We start from the raw sequence: 17382 nt of genomic DNA, 5'->3' as shown, positions 1-17382 counted from the left end.
GTGGCGCGGCTACAAGCAGTACACCAGAGGACCTTTTATACCCAGGTGCACACACACCATCCAGCCACCACACCGGCCACTATTTCAACTAATCTAGCTACATGCAAACGCAGGTACACTGCCCATGCAAACCGGCCGCACGACTTCTCTGCTAACAAACTCATGGATGCTAATTCCCGGCCGTTGCGCTACCTACATGCATGCCCATGATCAACACTTGTGCAACCTCCAACGTCCACACCCGGCCAGCTCTGCCCGATCCGGCCACGAGCGCATGCGTCAAGATTAGAGTTATTATTCTATGCATATAGATGTGTGAAATGTGAGCAGTCAAAGCATGGAAATAGATCGATCATGTAGCATTATATTGTTCATACGCGATGGCATTATGATGTGAAAATTTATTGGATCACGTGATCACATCCGCCCAAAAGATCTGGACCGCATCAAACCCGTTTTTATATTATTATGCATATCAATATGTTCATTCATATAAGTGCAAATAAAAACCATACGCCTCCCTCTCACACCCCCCCTCTCTCCCTCTCATATATGAGTTCATTGAGTCGCTCATTTGCATTGTGTCATAGGCATCATTTTCTTGGTTATGCTACATGCATGCACCTCATCTTCTCACGTTTCTTCACTGACTCAAACACTACAAATGGAAACAAGAGGCATTCAGCTGTCCGGTTTCCACTCATGTGCTATGCAAAATCTTCTATTAAAATTCATGACCGAGCCTAATCCGACCCCTCTCGCGCTATTAGCCATGTAAGACATCAGATTTCATGCCTGAGTCATTTCTAGCAGTTGGATCTGCCACTAGACACCATGTTTTTCGCCTCGTGGGCTAGCTGTCCTAAGGGGACTCTGCTCCGGAAGAAATTTCTAAGAGTATCTCTAGCAGACCCCTTATATCGCGCCGAACCGCAAAATAACTTCTAGTTTACAGTTTTGGGTGAAATAGTAGCCCGAACAAATACCATATCGGACTGCGGCCTTTAAAAGAAATTGCGGGGCGTGGCACATTCTCCCCCTCAACCTTTAGAAACATGGGGCGGGAGACCGACGCAAGGGTGACCCCTATCGCTAGCGAGATTTGGGGGAGGGACATTTCAACACGGCAATTCCCGCTGTCCCTTCTCTCCGCCGGCATTGATCTCCCTCCGCCCGCTCCGAACCACCTTCCCCGGCTCTGTAGCGCTGCCAAGGACGCCTCCCAGCCGTCGCCCATCACCGTGGAGGTCATGGACGCGCCAACCCCTCAAGCAGATGTCGTCGCCGGCCGTGTCACGCCCGTCGTGGTTCAGGCCTCCACCGCCCATCCCCGCAAGTGCCAGGGCAACTTCATCATCCAGAGTGGCGCTCCCACAGCCGCAGTCCGGAAGGCACGCGCGCCCTCCACCGCCGTCGCTGCAAATCCGGGTGGGAGAGGCCCAATTAACCACATGCCTTAGAGCATCTATAGCAGACCCCTTATCGCACGGACCTTTAAAGTGAGTATAAGAGCTGCCCCCTTTACGATCTTGACCTCGAACAATAGTGTCCATGATGAATTTCCAGCTCCCCTCGCGGCGTTGTAGGTAGAACTGGCATCCCTAGGCGAGGAGTCGTTGAAGATGGACGAAGTGCTCCCCCGTTCCCTGTACATCGGTTGTTCCTTCACCTGTAGGTACAAATCGCGCCCTTCCTCTTACATAAGATGCTGATAGTGGAGAGAGGATCCTGTCCTTATCTGCCTGACTGCCTCGCGAAACAATTCATTATTTCTTCATCTTTTCCTTCACAGCGACGCAGCCGTGACCTGCGACATAAGTTGGCGCTGGCTGGGAACGGTTGATGTTGAAGGTGGAATTCATTCTGGGGCTTTTCTTCAATATATTAGTAAGCCCTGTTGGGAATAACCCGTGGCGAGCCTGGAGTGTGGTGCGCGCGAGCGCGTGCGTTGGACGCGTCGGACTCGGACCAGGGCACCGTTGGGTGCGTGCCCAAGCGTAGGTGTGCGTGTGTGCGTGTGTTAGCGCGTGTGCGCGGGGTTTGTTGGCGAAAGACCAGGGCGTGGGCCGCGTAGGGCGCGTGGACTGGCCGCGGCGATCGCGTCAGAGCGTGAGGAGCGCGCGCGAGCCAGGCATGGCGAGTGGGAGGTGGGTGAGTCGTGGAGCAGCTCGGGCATGTTCGTGCGCTCGGATATAAAGCCCTCTCCCCCCTCCCGTCCGGTCGTGTCTCCGGCGATCACCGTCGAGTGTCGTAGCCTGCGGCGCCAACATTTGGTATCAGAGCGAGGCGACGAGGCGCGGTGAGGGAGCTCGCCGTAGGACATGGCATTGGTTCCACACGGCGGCGGAGGCAGCGTGAGCGGATCGGTGGCTATGGGGATGCCGGTGCTCGCGCCGGACGGCTACACTGTGTGGGCGATCAAGGCATAGGAGATCCTTGATGCCCACACGCTGTGGGAGGCGGTGTCGCCGGCGGGCGACGCGGCGGTGAACGCCAAGAAGTGCAATACGGCGCGGGCGCTTCTCCTGTCGGGGCTGCCGGAGGATGTGCTACTCTCGGTGGCGACGAAAGCCACCGCCAGAGAGGTATGGGACTCTCTGAAGGTGTGCTTCATCGGCGCCGAGCGGATGCGCGCGGCGAGGAGGGCGACGCTGCGCGGCGAGCTGGATCGGCTGAAGATGGACGACAGCGAGTCCCTGGACGCGTACGCCGGACGGCTTGCGGGCATGGCAGCGCGGTTCGCGGGGCTGGGGGAGACACTGGGCGAGACGGAGCTGGTGAAGAAGATCCTGGACACCGTGCCGGACCGCCTCTTCCCCGTCGTCGCCGGCATCGAGCAGTTCTGCGCTCTGGAGGAGTTGACGTACACGGCGAGCGGGCGGATGGGCAACTTCTGTACACGGCGGCGCAGTGGCGCGCACGGGAGCGGCGTCAAGGGGGAGCTCGGGACGACGACGACGCGCGCAGCGTGGCGACGCGGGATGGCGGAAACAGGCGTGGCCGCTGCTACAAGTGCGGCGAGCGCGGCCACTTCAAGCGCGATTGCCCGGAGCTGCGGAAGGCGCCGGCGGAGGAGCGGGCACTGGTGGCGGACGTCGACGTCGAGGACAACGGTCTCCTCTAGGCCGCGGCTTAGGGGGAGAGTGTTGGGAATAACCCGTGGCGAGCCTGGCGTGTGGTGCACGCGAGCGCGTGCGCTGGACGCGTCGGACTCGGACCAAGGCACCGTTGGGTGCGTGCGTGCGTGCCCAAGCGTAGGTGTGCGTGTGTGCGTGTGTTAGCGCGTGTGCGCGGGGTTTGTTGGCGAAAGACCAGGGCGTGGGCCGTGTAGGGCGCGTTGACTGGCCGCGGCTATCACGTCAGAGCGTGAGGAGCGCGCGCGAGCCAGAGCGTGCGGGGCGTGGCGAGTGGGAGGTGGGTGAGTCGTGGAGCAGCTCGGGCATGTCCGTGCGCTCGGGTATAAAGCCCTCTCCCCCCCTATGTAATCGTTGAGGCAATCGAGTGCGTGCTCGTGGTGAAATACAGAGAAACCCGTACGTGAGGGGGGGCGTTCGTGCGCCGGCAAATCTCCTGTGTTCTTCTTCCTCCCCTCCGGTCGTGTCTCCGGCGATCACCGTCGAGTGCCGTAGCCTGCGGCGCCAACAAGCCCCTCCTCAGGAGGACCATGTCTGTTTTTGCAACTATGCTTTGCCGATCTGTGCTTTGTTTATTGTTGATTCTGAACTACTGCATATCTGAATCTGTAGATGAAGTTGATGGTCTGGAGCACTAGCTATATATGTGAGACTGCCAGGTACGTGAAAGCATTCGTTCAGTCACACAATAAAGGCGTCTACTGATTCTGATTTCTGAGCATCTTCTCACTTACTAAGATAAAAATCTAGGTATCATAGCATATGTCGTCTTCCTGCCAAAAAAAATTACATCATATTATAAGTCACTCTTGAGACAGTGCTATGGATTAGCAATTATCTCTTCTTTGTAGAAATATTTTGGCCAACTTTTTGAGACACTGGTTTTATTGAAGATGACCACGGTCTTCTCAGGATCTTTGAACCTTGGAGACATGCCTATACCATTTTGACTATTGTTAGGTGCCTGCCATCTTCTACATGTATCACAATTGTTGCAAGAATTCAAAAGTGTGCATTGACAGATATAGCAATACCTAATCTTTCTGGGTACAATTTTATATTACCTCATAAGTAATCATAGATTTTTATTGTAAGATAAGAAATCTTTGACTAATCCAACCACCGTGTAGTGAAGTTTCTTTTTGTCAGTTGTGAAATGTGTGGTGCTTGCTTAAAATTTGACTAAGAGGCTAAATAAAGAAGACAAAGGTCAGTCTAGTGAGTACAGTTAATTTGCTTTGACGAGGACATAGAACCAAATTTCCTCCTGTAAATCATATGTTTGTATTGCACTAAGACTTTGCCAACATTAATAAATTTTTCCAAGGTCGATGTTATGCATGACCATACATTTTTCCTCCCATGTTTTATTGGATAATTAAATGTTACCCGTCCCAAGATGTATCGTTTCACAGTTTTTATTGACTTGTGAATGTAGCTCAAATGCTCCTGTAGCAGCGACGGTGACCCTGTATTGTTGGTTTTCCAACTATGCACATTTCGTGTTCTGGTGTGTGTGTATTTTGCTTCAATATCTTAGTGTCATGTCACGTACGTCTAATCGTAGGTGTAGAAGTATGTCTAAGGTGGATGTAGTATCACTAGGGAAATAGCTAATAGGAGGACATGTCCTATGTACACATCAAAATCAAGCTTCAACCAACTATCGATCATTGATAATATTCAGGCGAGTTGCCACAAATTTTCATATTTAACGTCTCTTTATTTAAGATCCTTTTTACATATTCCTTGTCCCTTTATTTAAGAACAATATCGTTTGAATGGACGGGTGCCGCAACACGCGCCAGTATGGATCTACTTATCATTTAAGAAATCCATTTTACTTGCTCCTTTACTTACCCATGATTTGAATATGAAGGCGCAAAGAAAATGATTTCCATCTATTTAGCCCTAAACAAAGTGAGTTCGGTTATTGCGGCATGTTGGCTCGCAGACCTTAATTTTTACGAGTTTAATTGCTCCAGTTTTTATGAAAACCATATTAAACAGTCCAGTTTCTTGGTCATTTTTTCCGGTCGGTGGCGAGGCTGGCTGAGGGAGTCCTGGATTAGGGGGTGTCCGATGGCCAGACTATGACCTTTGGCCGGTCTCCCGGACTATGAAGATACAAGATTGAAGACTTTGTCCCGTGTCCGGATAGGACTTTCCTTGGCGTGGAAGGCAAGCTTGGCGATTCGATATGAAGATCTCCTCCCATTGTAACCGACTCTGTGTAACCCTAGCCCTCTCCGGTGTTCATATAAACCGGAGAGTTTTAGTCCGTAGGACGAACAACAATCATACCATAGGCTAGCTTCTAGGGTTTAGCCTCTCTGATCTCGTGGTAGATCAACTCTTGTACTACCCATATCATCAATATTAATCAAGCAGGAGTAGGGTTTTACCTCCATCGAGAGTGCCCGGACCTGGGTAAAAACATCGTGTCCCTTGTCTCCTGTTACCATCCGCCTAGACGCACAGTTCGGGACCCCCTACCCGAGATCCGCCGGTTTTGACACCGACATTGGTGCTTTCATTGAGAGTTCCTTTGTGTCGTCACTGTCAGGAAGGATGCCGCACCCCGTCTTTAAAGACGGCGCTGTTGCCAAAGGAGCTTTGGCTGTCGGCCAAACTCTCCGGCTAGGCAGTTTTTTAATGACCGCCTGTTCGGCCGCCGCGTCGACGATGACCTCTCGGGTCATCGAAAGCAATCTCCACATCAGCTCGGAACTTGCCGAGCAGTTAGATCCGATGGAGCTCTCTTCCTTAAACGAGCTCTTGGATCGCATCGCCGCCCTGGGAGTCTCTACAGACTACGATCAGATTGGGCTTAAACCCGATCAGAGAAAGATTGACTCTCCCTAGGTTACCCACCACGTCGAAGTGGTGGAGGAACAATGCGGTGAATCTCCACCCATCCTAAGGACCGGATGTGTCCAGATTCCTGATCCCTCCAAGCCGGACATCTGCGGAGGGGAGGACGTCACTCAAGCCCTGAACCTAAAGTCAGGCAGCGGGCCTGATTCATTGGATAACGTCCAAGAATCCAAGCTTCCGAGTTCGGAAATTTCTTGGCCCCTGTGTCTTAGATCGGGCGAGGTTCCGGATTTAAATCCACCCGCCCACCCAAATATAAGGGATCTATCCCAAATTCGGGAAGAGCCCAGGGAAACAATACACCATTACTGGGCCAGATTCCTCCTGGTTATGAACAGGATAAAGAACTGCCGCGAGGGGGATGCAATTTCGTTCTTCTGCAACAACTGCACGGACATCGGAATCCTCAACGCCATAAGTCGCCGCGAAATTACACGCTTCGCCGACTTGGCATCCATAGTATGAAAGTACTGTGCGACAGAAAGCGTTCGGAAAACCGAAACAAAATTCTGGGACAATCCGACCCTGAATACAATCCTAGTCCAAAACAAAAGGACGCATCATCGCCAGGCACCTGGGCCAAACAACAAAAAACAAAAACCCTCTATAGGGTATGGAACTGTACTGGAGGGATGGCTCAATGGACCCTGTAAAATACATAGTATAGAGGGCGTCACACCAACTCATAGCCTTAGAGCATGTTGAATACTCCGACAGGTGGCCAGAAGTGGCGAGGAGCTTCTAACTCCAGAATCCGCAGAGCACCACCCCAGAAACACCAGTACAGTGTCAACAGTCTTCGAGACTTTCGCATCAAACAATGCGAGGAAACGAACGCTCCGCAGTCTTACCGAAGTCTACCAAGTAGCAACAATAAACCCATGGAGTGACACGGCTATTACCTTTAATGCCAGTGACGAACCTAAATCCCGGACAGCCCGAGCACCAGCCGCCCTGGTCCTCAGTCCGATAGTGGACGGCTTCCGGCTTACCAAGGTACTCATGGACGGTCGCAGCGGATTGAACCTCATCTATGAGGAAACCCTACGAAAAATGGGAATAGACTGGAGCCGCATTGAGCGAAGCAACACAACCTTTAGAGGAATAATCCTCAGTCGGGAAGCATGCTGTATAGGAAAAATCACACTGGATGTGGTGTTTAGCACGCCGGATAATTACAGATCCGAGGAGGTCACATTTCAAGTGGCCCCGTTCAGCAGCGGATACCACGCTCTGTTAGGGCAAGAAGCGTTCACAATTTTTCAAGCTATACCCCATTACCGGTACATGAAGCTCAAAATGCCCGAAACCAACGGAATCATCACTCTTGCTAGTGATCCGGACACAGCGCTCCGCGCCAAAAACAAGACAACTGCACTGGCCCTCGAGGCATTATCTAAAGCCCTAGCGGCCGAGGAACTAACTGCGTTGCGCTCCACGGTGGACAGGGACGACGTGATACTCGACAAAAGATCCAAGTCCACCTCCTTCAAGCCGGCAGACGAAATAGTCAAGTTCCAAGTCCATCCAACAAACACTACAAAAACGGCCTCCATCGGGGCACAACTAAGCCCTGATGTAGACGCCACACTAAGAGAATTCCTACGCGAAAATTGGGACATTTTTGCCTGGCACCCTTCAGACATGCCAGGAATCCCACGCAGGCTGGCCGAGCACAGCTTGAACATCCTAAAAGGATTCAATCCTGTTAAGCAAGCTCTTCAGCGTTTCTCCGAACCTAAGAGACAAGCCATGGGAGAGGAGCTAGCCAAACTACTGGAAGCCAGATTCATCAGAGATATAAAACATCCGGACTAGCTAGCAAACCTGGTAATGGTACCAAAGAAGGACAAATCCTGCCGCCTATGCGTCGATTTCAAAGAGCTAAATAAGGCCTGCCCAAAGGATCCCTTCCCCCTCCCCCGCACTGATCAAATCGTCGACGCCACCGCAGGACACGACTCATTGTGTTTCCTCGATGCATACTCTGGCTACCACCAAATCAAGATGGCAGAGTCAGACCAAGCCGCAACGTCATTCATCACCCCATACGGCCCATTCTGCTTCAACACAATGCCCTTCGGGCTCAAAAACGCCGGCGCAACATATCAGCGCATGATTCAGACATGTCTGGCCAGCCAGATCGGCAAAACGGTTGAAGCGTACGTGGATGACGTGGTCGTCAAAACCAAGCATGTCGAAACTCCAATAGACGACTTGACGCTCACGTTCGATAACCTCCGAACATATGACATTAGGCTTAACCCGGAAAAATGCGTTTTCGGCATACTAGCCGGAAAGCTCTTGGGCTTCATCGTATCCGGTAGAGGAATTGAAGCAAACCCAGCAAAGATCCGAGCTCTGTCACAATTGGATATTCCAAAAGATCTCGAGCAAATACAAAAATTGACTGGATGCGTGGAGGCTCTAAGCCGCTTCATCTCCTACTTGGGGGAAAAGGCATTACCCCTTTACCGCCTCCTCTGGCACACCGAACACTTCGAGTGGACGGACGCCGCCATAGCCGGACTCGAAGAAATAAAAGCCATACTGGCAACAAACCCGGTCCTGGCCGCGCCTAACATCGGCGAACCAATGTTGTTATACATCGCGGCAACTCACCAAGTTGTAAGCGCAGTCCTTGTCGTCGAACGAGAAACGGACGGACACAAATTCCCTGTCCAGAAACCAGTCTACTACGTGTCCACTGTCCTCACTCCATGCAAGTCCCAGTACCCGCATTACCAAAAGATAGCATATGCAGTGTTCATGGCATCCCGGAAGCTACGACACTACTTTCAAGAGTGTTCGATAACAGTAGCCTCCAAAGTACCTCTTAACGATATCATAAACAACCACGATGCAACGGGCCGGGTCGCCAAATGGGCCATTGAGCTCCTTCCGTTCGACATAACATATAAGCCACGGCGAGCCATCAAGTCGCAAGCCTTGGCCGACTTTGTCGCTGAATGGACTGAAGCCGAACTCCCCAAAGAGTACGACACATATTCCAACTGGACCATGCACTTCGACGGCTCCAAAATGCTGGCGGGTCTGGGGGCTGGCATCGTCCTGACGTCCCCAACATAAGATACAGTCCATTATGTACTCCAGATAATGTATATGGACTCCAACAATGCAGCCGAATACAAGGCCCTTCTACATGGCGTTCGGATGGCAGCCTCCATGGTCATTCAACGCCTAGAGGTGCGTGGGGAATCGAACCTCGCGATATCCCAAATAAGCGGAGACTTTGATGCCAAAGATCCGAAAATGGCAGCTTATCGCAACGCCGTCCTAAATATGTCAGCTCGGTTCGAAGGGCTGGAATTTCACCATATAGCCCGGGAAAATAATTAGGCAGCAGACGTCTTGGCACGCATCGGCGCAAAGCGCGATGCTGTCCTCCCCCTACATTTTCCTGGAAAGGCTATTCAAGCCATCCGTACAGTGGGAAGGGGAACCCGAAAATAACAATCCAGACCTGGCCGCATCACCTGACCCTGAACACTCTGACACAACGGAAGACTCCGTAAATGAAGTCACACCCTCAGCCCACGTAATAATGGCAGTAATTGCCCCGTGGACAGAACCATTCTTAGCCTACTTAACTAGGCAGGAACTTCCCGAGGACCAAAATGAGGCAGGCTGCATAGTGCGGCGATCTAAAGCCTATAAAGTCCACGAAGGAGAGCTTTATAAGAAAATCACCACCGGAGTCCTTCAAAGGTGTATCTCCGAAGAGGAAGGGCGGAACCTTCTGGCTGAAATTCACGCCGGACTCGGCGGGCACCACGCCGCAGCCCGAGCCCTTGTGAGCAAGGCCTTCCATACCAGATTTTATTGGCCGACGGCCCAGGCAGACGCTCAGGACTTAGTCTAGCGATGCGTCGGTTGCCAATTATTCGCTAATCAAAGCCACATGCCGCCTACCGCCCTCCAAACTATACCCATTACCTGGCCTTTTGCGGTCTGGGGGCTTGACATAGTTTTACCCCTTAAAGGAGGAACCCACAAGCAAAAATATCTACTGGTCATGGTGGACAAATTCACCAAATGGATAGAGGCCAAGCCTGTTAAGACGGCCGAGTCCGGACCGGTGATAGACTTCATATCCAGGGTTGTACACCGTTACGGGGTCCCCCACAGCATCATTACTGACAATGGCACAAACTTTATGGCCGATGAGGTTAAACTCTGGTGCAAAAACATGGGCATTAAGCTCGATTACGCTTCAGTCTATCACCCACAAACTAACGGTCAAGTCGAGCGAGCCAATGCTCTAATCATGAGTGGCATCAAACCCAGATTAGTGAGATCCCTCAAGGAATCCAACACGCACTGGGTAGAGGAGCTCGATTCCGTACTCTGGGGGCTGTGGACCACGCCGAATTGCACTACCGGATTCACACCATTTTTTATGGTATACGGCGCAGAGGCAATCCTGCCCTGCGACATAATTCATGACTCACCTCGCGTGCGCATGTACGAAGAAAGAGAAGCCAACCTCGATCGGCAGGACAGCTTGGACGCATTGGAGGAGGAGCGCGACGTGGCAAAAGCCCGTTCCGCATTCTATCAACAGCAGGCTCGAAGATATCAAAGCAGAGAAGTACGGGCCAAAACTTACAATGTCGGCGAACTAGTTCTATGCCTGCCGGACAAGAAAAAGGACAAACTCAAGCCCAAATGGGAGGGTCCCTTCATAATCCACCAAGTGCTCCCCTGTTCCCTGTACATCGGTCGTTCCTTCACCTGTAGGTACAAATCGCGCCCTTACTCTTACATCAGATGCTAATAGTGGAGAGAGGTTCCTGTCCTTATTCGCCTCACCGCCTCGCGAAACAATTCATTATTTCTTCATCTCTTCACAGCGACGCAGCCATGACCTGCGACATAAGTTGGCGCTGGCTGGGACCGGTTGATGTTGAAGGTGGACTTCATTCTAGGGCTTTTCTTCAATCTATTAATAAGCCCCTCCTCAGGAGGACCATGTTTGTTTTTGAAACTATGCTTTGCCGATCTGTGCTTTGTTCATTGTTGATTCTCAACTACTGGATATCTGAATCTGTAGATGAAGTTGATGGTCTGGAGCACTAGCTATATATGTGAGACTAGCTATACATGTGAGACTGCCAGGTACGTGAAAGCATTCGTTCAGTCACACAACAAAGGCGTCTACTGATTCTGATTTCTGAGCATATTCTCACTTACTAAGATAAAAATCTAGGTATCATAGCACATGTCGTCTTCTTGCCAACAAATTTTTACATCATATTATAAGTCACTCTGAAGACAGTGCTATGGATTAGCAATTATCTCTTCTCTGTAGAAATATTTTGGCCAACTATTTGAGACACTGGATTTTATTGAAGATGACCACGGTCTTCTCAGGATCTTTGTACCTTGGAGACATGCCTATACCATTTTGACTATTGTTAGGTGCCTGCCATCTTCTACATGTATCACAATTGTTGCAAGAATTCTAAAGTATGCATTCACAGATATAGCAATGCCTAATCTTTCTGGGTATAATTTTATATTAGCTCATAAGTAATCATAGATTTTTATTGTAAGATAAGAAATCTTTGACTAATCATGCCTTATTGACGAGCAACTTGGCGGTGTTATTGATTAAGATGGGTGGCGAATTCTCTCTAGCAGGGTACCAGGGAAACAATTTAGAAAAGCTTCGCCTTGGATCATGAATATCTATGTGTGGCGACAACGAGTTTAGGTAATGAAATAAGTATGATCAAGATATTTAGGTGCATGGGTGGGGCACATTAAGGTTTTTACCGATTGAACTATCGATTCATTGGGTTCGATGGGTGGGAAGAAATACATAGAGAAAAAAGGTCAAAGAAAATGATTTCCATCTATTTAGCCCTAAACAAAGTGAGTTCGGTTATTGCGGCATGTTGGCTCGCAGACCTTAATTTTTACCAATTTAATTGCTCCAGTTTTTATGAAAACCATATTAAACAGTCCAGCTTCTTGGTCATTTTTTCCGGTCGGTGGCGGGGCTGGCCATTGAGCTTAACAAACTGGTAGGGTCGCTAATTTCGGATATAATTTTTTTATTCAAGAGACAGTCCGGTCCGGTTTATGGCTATATCCAACAACCAATGATATTGTCATAGATCCATAAAGCTATAAGTTATTAAAGTTCATCAAAATCAGTGTCTCTTGATCTTTCTTGTCATGTTTCGACTCTACTCTTTGTTTGTGTGGTGCAATTGCAAAAGGCCAAATTTGCACAAGCCAAAATAACCCCTAAACCTGCCCACAAAACGAAAAAAAACCTAAACCTTGAACCGTGAATCAGTTACCAAGATCACATCCTTGCAAGGCGAGGCATATGAACTGCTAAACAGAGTCAGAGGATGAACCTAACAGACCTTTATTTTTTCACAACATTTTCTACACCACGAGAACACTGCCATCCGAACACACACAAATCTAACAAACAAGACGTGTGTGCACACACACTTAACATAATTCTTTCATGTCTGTAAAGCTGAAGAAACCGATCAGCTCACCAGACAACTAGCATATAATAATTTCCAGCAACATGCACCACAACTGAAGCGAAACAAATACGACTTTTCTTATTATTTTTTTGATCCTTTTTGTATGAAAACATCCTTTTATGGTTGGTGATAACAAATTGAGGGCTTCGTATTTTGTAGGATACAATTTTTTTAGGTTGAAAATAATAAATTTATTTCTTTCTTTTATAGGGAAAGAAAATAGTATGTGCCACTAGGCCTAGTGGGCTGATGGTCTCACAGCCGCCACTTGAGTCCGGCCCCTACCTAGTAAGTATGGATGACCAAGACCATCTCACCGACGACCAGACGACCACTATCACTTGACTACCACTCCCCCAATCGCGCCGTCATCATCCGTCCGTCTGCCTGTCACCCACTCGCTCTGTGTGTGGTGGCGCCACCCACGACAACATGGCATCCTTCCTCCCCTCCCTCCCCACTCTCATGGTGTCACTGTCAGCCCCTTCCACATTTCCGGCACCTACCCAAACCACACCACATGTCCCGAGGCAGGTGGCGAGACGGGAGAGGGAGTGGCCATGGTGGAGGTGGTCTGCGTGCTCGCACCAGTACACGACAACTTAAATGCAATGACATGTTATCTGCCCAAACAAAGCTATTAAGACGGCAGATAAACTACCGGGAGAGCAGTTCTTCGGCAGATAGAACTGCCACGACAACGACTGCCAGAGATTACTTCTCTCAGCGGTTAGGTCATCCCCGACAATTTATCTACCCTGGCCATGTATGTGCCAGAATTTCATTTTCTCCCGGTAGGCTTCTTGTGGCATAGGAACTACAGTTACCGGTAGTGCAATTGTCGGGACGACAGAAACATGTTTACACGACAATTTACATGCCATGATGTTGCATTTCACTAGCAAACTATTATGGCAACATATAACTAATTTAATATTCATTTACTATGTTGAGGCAATCAGAGCGTAAACACACAGTTCAATGGAAGTCATATAGGCCTCATCCAAAACCATAAACTTAGCTCGATAGACATAACCAAATACATATGTTTCTAGATACATGCATGAAACGACAATATATATGGACATTGCACCGCAAAAGGAAAACTACATATGTTTCTACATGTGCCACGCGACCAAAATGAGCATACAATGTCTTATAATCCAAAACAACCAACTTAATTGCAGGTCCTCCAAATCTTCAGCAGCTTATAGATCTTCCAAACCTCCATCAACTTATGTACCTTTGGGAAACCCACAAAAGACTAGAAAATCAAATTAATGAAACTCAAAACATTAAGGCTTGAATATTTGGATGTTAGGGACCGGTGTAGGTACTACTAGTTAGATTTTCCTAGATGTTGCAGTAGTATTGTCCAGTATTTTTTTACAATGCGAATTACACACTTCTAAAGCATATGGTCGAGACTAAAAAATCATCTCCTGTGTGGTAGGGAAATATATGGAATTTAATCCAAAATTAGATGTTGCTGATTTGAACAAGCAGGGTGTAGAGCTTGTGCACAAGCAGACCCACAAAAGCATTGTATGTCAAAAGTCCTATAAACATATTGGTCATTGTGATGACCCACAAGTATACGGGGTCAATTGTAGACTTTTCGATAAGTAAGACTGTCGAACCCAACGAGGAGCAGAAGAAAATGACAAGTGATTTTCAGCAAGGTAATGTCTGCAAGTGCTAAAATTGTAAGTAGCGGAGTAGTTTGATAGCAAGATAATTTGTAGCGAGCAAGTAAAGATAGTAGCAACAAAAGTGTAGTAAGGTAGCCCAATCCTTTTAAGGCAAAGGACAGGTCAAAACGGTTTTCTTATGATAAGCAAAGTGTTCTTGAGGGTACACGGGAATTTCATCTAGTCACTTTCATCATGTTGGCTTAATTTGTGTTCGGTACTTTGATAATTTCATATGTTGGTGGACCGGTGCTTTGATAATCGCTGCACCGGAGGGCAAAAGTGCTCCTGCCTAAGGTCCGCCTCGAGGCGGCGGCGCTTCATCCCGAAAGTCCTCCTCTGATTTTTTCTAGGTCAAAATGACTTATATACCAGAAGATGAGCACCAGAGGTGGGCCGAGGAGGGCAGCACCCACCAGGGCGCACCTGGGCCTCCTGGAACGCCCAGGTGGGCTGTGCCCACCTGGTGCGCCCCCTTTGGTTCTTATTTCCTCCAATATTTATTAAATATTCCATAAAAATTCATCGAGGAGTTTCAGCTCATTTGTAGTTGTGCAGAATAGGTAGCTTGACGTAGCTTTTTCAGGTCCAAATTTCCATCTGCCATAATTCTCCCCCTTGGTGCATACCTTGCATATCATGAGAGAAAAGACATTAGAATTACTCCAAAAAGAATTATTATAAAATAAAACAATATAAATAACAGTAGGAAAACATGATGCAAAATGGACGTATCAACTCCCCCAAGCTTACACCTCGCTTGTCCTCAAGCGAAAACCAAAATCGAAAACCATGTCCACATGCTTACAGAGAGAGGATTCGATAAAAACAAAAATACATAGCAGCATCATGTGCCTTATTATAACAACGACAAACTTTAATATAAAACTTTCATCATAGAACTTTTATCATAGACTTCTCATGAACAAGTGACCATTCATCACAACATCGAAGTATAAAGCATAAACTCTTTTGGAAACCCACAAACTATGTTCTTAATAAACTTTGCAACTAAAATTCATCATCTTTTCAGGAAGGGTCACGTATCAGAGCCTTTAGGCAAGTACATATACTCAACCATCATTTAGTCTTCTATGATTGCTACCACTCACCACATACACATGGCTAAGAACATACTCAACCATCATTTAGTCTTCTATGATTGCTAACATTCACCACGTACAAAGATTAAGCATTAAACAATTCTATAACAATCACATGGCCGTTCCACTTTCTGAAAATATTTATTCACACCTAAATTTTTTTGCATTTTTTTGTTCTCCGGTCAATAGTATCATAAAATGCATCTGGTGACAATTATGCCTGAAATCTTAGATTTTTTTAGTTGTAGATCTTAGATTAAGTTTGCAAATAGAGCCTCGACACACGAGCGTACAAATTCTTGAACCACCAGCGTGATTGACTGGTCCTGCGGATTTGACACGTTGAGCGCCTGGTTGGGCACAGCCCCCTGTGGAATCACTAGCTACATCAGATATGGAAAACTCGTGAAAATGCAACTAACTCACCTTCCTGGCATCAGCAAGTTCGCTTTCGTCCAGCGCCTTTGGACTTTGATTCTAGCGACTAATCCTACAGCAGACCGGTGCCTTGCAAATCAAATAAAAATCATTGAATTAAGGTGGCACACGGTGTAAGAAAGATCCCAAACCTTGCAAACCAAATTTAGTACAAGCAGCAAGAACAACCCCACTATAAAAAATGTGCTTTTCTGGACTGCTATAGTTCAGAAGCAGCGTGTGAAGCTTTATTGTAGTAGAAACACATTAACTGAGCAACTCGAGAACTACAATCGGAAGGATAGATAAATGAACATGGCATATGGGGCTGGTTCGGTGGCCGGCGCAACACATCCACCGAGTACACTCAACGAAGTGTACCCACCCCAATCAACACACCGACCACAAAATCTCATGTGAAAGCAAAGCCAACATATCGGCCAGGTCAGGAGCTGCCATGACGGCAACCATGAGACGAGATTGTAGTGGGAGTAACTGCATGAGAGATTCAATTGAACCAACCGGAGTGGCCAACGTGTGGGATGGAATAGGAGGAGGCAGAGCTCGGATGGGCGGTGGCGGAACTTGCACCTCCGGTGGCGGACATCACCGATGAACGTGGTGGCTCAGCTCTAGCATCGATGGGGCATCAGAGGTTGTCTGCGGATGGGTTTGCAATCTGTACCGCGTACAAGAGGCGGCACCGGAGCGTGGACGGCTGGTCGTGGTCGAACGGGCTTGGTGGCGGCGGTAGGGACCCTAGATTTATTTTCATTGCCATGTCCACTGGTGCGGTTCAGATAGAACGAAAGAATGCAGAGAAGGTGGGAAGTTTTGATGGGGAGTGTAAAAATGGCCGAGGAGGAAGGCAGTTCGGCGGACAAAACCTAAGCGAAACGCGGGGATGGGTAGGAAAAGCAACGTTGAGTAATTTTAAAGTAGTAGAGATAGAGATATATAAGCTCAGTTGAGCACAAAACACTGTGTAGACATCTTACTTCTTTTACGGCAATCAAGAGTTGTTCTACCATTTGCATTAGCTAGAAATTTTCTATACATGTAAATTTTATGTGCCTCTGCCAGCAGAGTGACCAACACCGAAAGCACAAGCACAGAGATGTACGGGCAAATGTACGGTGACTAAACGAAGCCTAATCCTTGAGTAAAGTTGTGCCGAGAAGTGCGACCTAGCTTCTATTTCTTACAGACCATGATCATCTAGGGATGCACTTTCTTAAGAGAGACCAGCAATAAGAGCATGTACACTAGTCTATGCATACTGGTCACGTGGCCTGCCTACATCCATCCTATCTCTACCGAGTTTTGGCATTCCGTTTGCCTCCCAAGCCTATTTTGGCCTCAAAAGTATTATTGCATTGTTTAGCTTTAGTCTATGTTGGGACAAATCCACCGGCGACAAACGCCAAACCGCCCTCCGGCAACGAACGCCGGACGAAGATAGAAGAAGATGAACAGAATTTTTCAGCGACGAACCCCCTAGCCGCCGAATGGCCTGTATGTTGGTTTCTATTCAACTTAACTACTCAAACACACATACATGAAGGTACACACACGCAGCACAACCCAAGAAGAACTCTCACATCGACCGGGCGCATACCACGGTCCC

The sequence above is a fragment of the Triticum aestivum genome, chromosome 6B, assembly GCF_018294505.1.
Source record: "Triticum aestivum cultivar Chinese Spring chromosome 6B, IWGSC CS RefSeq v2.1, whole genome shotgun sequence".
In the NCBI taxonomy this organism is placed as follows: domain Eukaryota; kingdom Viridiplantae; phylum Streptophyta; class Magnoliopsida; order Poales; family Poaceae; genus Triticum; species Triticum aestivum.
Note: the sequence above shows the minus strand (reverse complement) of the source record.